At 35.2% G+C, this 5364-nt stretch overlaps 1 pseudogene; it reads right to left on the bottom strand.

Moving 5' to 3' along the window:
* Positions 1-2519: 2519 nt before the first annotated feature.
* LOC104780350 (ABC transporter G family member 19 pseudogene) lies at positions 2520-4938 on the bottom strand (annotated as a pseudogene).
* Between the last annotated feature and the right edge of the window lie 426 nt (positions 4939-5364).

The raw sequence follows: 5364 nt of genomic DNA, 5'->3' as shown, positions 1-5364 counted from the left end.
TAGGATGTAAGCTCATGTTTGCCTTTTTTCCAAAATGTACAAGCTTTGTGTAGGACTCCTTAACCTCTATGGCTGAGGGTTTCATGTGAGGGAGGACCCACCTGATTTGTTGCGATATTGCACATATTATATATGAGTCCTGGTAGCTTCACCCACCATTATGAGAATTGAGCCAGAATCTGTATCAATCCTTGATCAAATTTTCTTGAACAATCTCCTGTTGGCGAGAACCCCATCCCTTAATCCCCCATTGTACAACATTTGTAAAAGCTCGGTTGATATATTGCAAGAGCCATCGATGATCACTTGCTGATCGAGGAAGACACAGAGCATGTCTTCAAATGCGCTTCCACCATGGTCCCAACAGATCTTTGAAGCTTTGCTAGCCTCTCAAAGACTTACACCTCCTTAGAAAACTCATGAAACTAATATCTTTTAATGCCTTGTAACCTTATTAAGCATTGTAATTGTTTAAGTTTACTTTGTATGAACTCTCCTCTTTGAGGATTTAACTTTAATGAAAGCTTGTTTGACCAAAAAAATAAAACATACAAATTCATGTTTCAATCAATAATTAACACTTGAAAAAAATCATAATTATTTACAAACAGATCTACGCTAATTGTCTACTAAGTGATTATGGTAGACAATAATGTTCTCAACATATCTACACTATTGTTAATGATTGGTGCACAACTAGACCATTGTGATGTTTCAAAATTCACTATTTGTCAAAAGTGTGTTGTAGTTGAGATGATTTCTTATGTACTACTTGATTTCTTAGACCATTTTCTCTGCTAGAAAATCAGAATAGACAATCGTTCCTATTGCAAACTCTCTCTCTTCTCTCTCCCTGAACACCAACTCCAGATATTAGTATAGGTGTGGTTTCCTTTAGTTGTTATACCCAGACGGTTCAAATCTCATTTTTCTAGTGAAATTGCCGGTTGTTTTCTCTTTTTGTTTGGTTGTGCTTCGCCGTTTGTAGTAACATTTTCTAATACCCTATTGGAGCAATATAAATAAATTTTCCTAAAAAGGATTTTGTCTCCAATTCACAATCCTAAACTCATTCTAGGATTCCAAGTTAGTTCTGATGTTTCTCTAAGCAATAAAGCAAAGCTTCCCACCTTTGTCTCTCAAGACTTTACTGCTTTATAGATGCGACATAGGGAAAACACCAACGCCACAATGTAGTGATTGATTTTTCCCTCCATTTGTTTTTTTTTGACATATCTCATTCTCGCAATTAGAGCGTGGGTCTTTATATCAACTTTCTCTATCTATTGATGGAATGGATATTGGCTTTCCAAATTTGAGTTAGTTCTCGAACTTTTGTAATTGGTAGTTCTGTAAAATTCTAATGGCTCGTTTATTGAGCTCTATGGTTCTATTGTCCAATCACAATTAAGTCATCCCACCAATTCCAGGGATAAGGTTAACCTCACCGAGTTTTCAACTGGTAACACCGAATTGGAGAGACATTATTTAACTTATTCTACATGGATCAAATAACATAACCATTCGCCAACACTGACCCACCCAGCACTTGCTTTCCATTATGCATAGTTTATCTCTTAATTTCTAGTTTTTTTGTTGTTAGAGCATTTTCATCGAGAGTCTTCCCATGAGTATCAAAGAAATAATAATGAAAAAAAATAAAAAGAAAGAGAGAAAAGATTTAATTCACTTGGGAGATAATTTGAAGCATATATGAGAGAATAAATCTACACCTATTTTAATTTTATTGGTGTTGAACAATAAATTTAATTCAATAATAAAATAATATATATATATATATTAAAAAAACTTTAAGATCTATATATATTTAATTATATATATATATATATCTATATATATATTTTAGATCACTATATTTATAACATCACACACGTTTTTTTTAATGATATTTTCTTTCTTGAAACAAACTAACCAATGCGTGGAAATTTTCAAATTACACATTAAAAAGTGGCTCCAATTTCATTCTGATTTTAAGTGCTTTAAATATATATGTCTACTCCAGTGTTCGTCATTAATTGTGTGCAGAAATGTTTGAATTTTCTATGTTGATTAGTCAAAATTGATTTACTTTGTAGTTTGGAGAACACATTAATCACGTTATAATTCACACAATTATAAATTATTCTATTTTTATTCTATCTGTAATTCAAACACTTACAATATCGATGAATTTTCAAAATACCGTTTTGTATGTCACTTTTCAAACATACCCGTTCATGGTGTTCATTTTTAAAAACATATTTTAATATATAAAATGACTAAATTTTGAATCATAAACTCCAAATATTAAATCATACCCCGTGAAAACTATACCGTAAATATAAAATAGAAAATCCAAATCTAGATAAAAAAAAATTAAAAATTAATTTAACATATTGTAATTGTAAAAAAGACAAAAATAAAAATGTTAAAAAAGAATATTTTTGAAAATAGTATTTCAAAAAAGAAATAATTTCTAACAAATTCTCCACAATATTCTTGAATTTAAATTTAACTACTGAACTTCGAATCAAAGATATATTTGTATTTTGAAATATCCCAGAAAGATACTAAAAGATGAAACGATTACATAAGGCTACAACTTGTCAACTTCAATACAAACTTACAACTTGTCAACTTCAATACAAACTTATAACAACGAGAAGCTTATACTTAGAAGCGTAAGCTAGAGTACACAAGTGTTTGTGGGGAATGATAGCTTCACGTTCTCTTATTTCTGCTGCCAAACAGCAAGGCGAAGTAAAACAAGATCCTAAAGAAGAGACCGGAAGCCAACGTGATCACAAGCAATCCCACTTGCTCAATTGAGTAATACCTTGTTGTGCGAGTAACTTAGACCCTGTCTTCAAGCATGTGGACTCCGTTATCTTGGTTTTCAAAGATCTACTCAGAGTTTTCAAGGAGCTTAATCTTCTAGAATAAGACACACCTCCGAGAAGAGTACCGTCAAATACTTGGACTCCCTTAACAAAGCAACGTAACGGGTCATCAAACTCATTGATTAATACAGCCTCGTACGGATACTTGAGAGGTGAAATGTAATGAAACCATATCCAATAGACTGGTATCCGATCTCGGTTGACGTAGAATCCACTCAGCAGTAAACAATAAGCAACATAGGCAATAGTGACCATGTAACTTATCATGATATTCGGAACAACGCCGGATATGAAAGTAACGATAGAGGAACCAGACCAGAAGGAGGCGTAGATTATGAGGGAGTAAAAGAGGAAACCTTCTAACCCGCCGCTCAAACCACGGTCCAGAATGTGATCGAGGCAAAGACTAAGGAAGGGGCAATTAGTTGAGGCAAGGACACCAAAGAGTGAGATATGACATAAGAAGATGTTCTGTATGCGTTGTGGGTTGTCTCTCTCAAGAAAATGTATCGTTCTTGAATAAAAACTGGGATATTGTCTAAACAACAGTAGAACATTGTGGGCACCACGAATGCAAAGAATGTCGATCTCTCTTGTGCACCTCTTGGAGTGTTGTCTAGATTCCAGTACACAGTGGCTAGGAGAATAGCGGTCACCCATAACCATAGCAATCCGTGTTCCCATGAGTTCGGGCATCCGGATCCAGTTTTTCATGTACCGTTTGGCTAAGATGAGTGTTCAAAAAATGATGGATTCGCATATGAAGATATTGATTCCATGGCAATGGGATTGACTGCAGATGTGCCTGAGACTAATTTGCCTCTTGAAACACTCGCATTGATCGCTTCTTTTAAGGATAAGCCTTGGTGGGGTGTGGTTTGTGGTGTGGCTCGAGCTGATTGGCTAAGTTTGAGCTTGTTCTGCTCCCACTTTTTGTTGAATTCTACTAACTCTTTGGTTCCTTCAGTGGATACTTCCAGTTGTCGGATTAAATCAAGTGCGAACTCTGTGATGTTCTCTTTCTCAGGGATCGGATGACCAAAATCAGAGAAGAATCGAGATAGACTTTCTGGAGATCCGTTGAACACACTCTTGCCGCGAGATAAGATGATAAGCCGATCAAGCAATTCTACAATACGAGCACTTGGTTGATGGATCGACATAATCACAATGCTGCCACTCTTAGCTATTCGTTTAAGAACTTGCACCACCATAAACGCGTTGGTGGAATCTAGCCCGGACGTAGGTTCGTCAAGAAACAAAACGATAGGATCGTGGATAATATCGATTCCTATTGAAACACGTCGTCGCTCTCCACCAGAGACTCCACGGTGTCCCTCATCTCCGATCACAGTGTCCACCGCATTTCTGAGCCCTAATTGGTCAATTAGGGTTTCAACACGTTCCATCTTCTTGGATTTGGACAAGGTTCTTGGAAGACGAAACTCGAAGCGAAAAACTAAGGTTTCTTTAACGGTAAGCATCGGAAAAAGAAGATCATCTTGCATCACATACGCTGATATAACTTTCAACAATCGAGATTGCAAAATCTTCTCTCCGTTAAGTGTTACTGAGCCTTTCAACCTCGTCTCCGCAACCCTCCCCGCTAATGCGTCGATCAAAGTGGACTTCCCTGCTCCGCTTGCACCAAGAACGGCTAGAATATCGCCGTCACAAGCCTCACCGGAAACATCATCGACTAGAGTCTTCACGGAGCTTTTCCGTGAGAAACCAAACCCCTGACGAAGTGTGACATCGTATTCAAGATTGTTAAAGGCTAATACGAACGGTACTGGTTGTACGTGTAAGGCTTCGACATCTATCGTGTGATGAGCTGGATCGTCGCTTCTAACGGGGTTGCCAGAATCTTCCTTCCGGAAACTGTCGCAGTCTTTTAGCAACTCGGCTAGCGTAGGTGATCCGATGGGAGAGATATTGTTGTCTGACGACAAAACGATACGTTGCATCGTAATGTTTTTTAGAGCTAGAGTGATAGTGTTTAGTTTTTAGTAAGGAATCAGAAAGCTCCAATCCCAGAACAGCTGTCTTTTTTTTTTTTTTTTAATGATGAGTGTAACTTGTTTATATATTGAGTATCCTATTATATTAATTGAGAAGTATAAATATGAAACTAACCTTAAAATATATAAAAAATTACATTCAATTGCCATTAGATTAATTAATTAATTAAATAAATATAATTAATTAAAAAATAAAAACATGGACAAATCAAATATAAAAACATCTAGAAAAATAAAAAAAATCTATTCAAATCAAAACTAATTTGTAATTGAAAAAAACTAAAAAAAATTAACTGCTAAGATTTTTAAAAAATGATAATTTTTTTAAGTAGAGTGTATTTTATTCTTTAATCTTATATTGTCATGCCATTGATTTCAAATAATTATTAGTTAAAAAAATATATTTTCTCTCTCTAATAAATTATGAACGAAAATTAAATTTT

Source organism: Camelina sativa, chromosome 4 (assembly GCF_030686135.1).
Source record: "Camelina sativa cultivar CO46 ecotype springtype chromosome 4, ASM3068613v1".
Lineage (NCBI taxonomy): Eukaryota > Viridiplantae > Streptophyta > Magnoliopsida > Brassicales > Brassicaceae > Camelina > Camelina sativa.
Note: the sequence above shows the minus strand (reverse complement) of the source record. Positions and strands in the feature narration are given on the sequence as shown.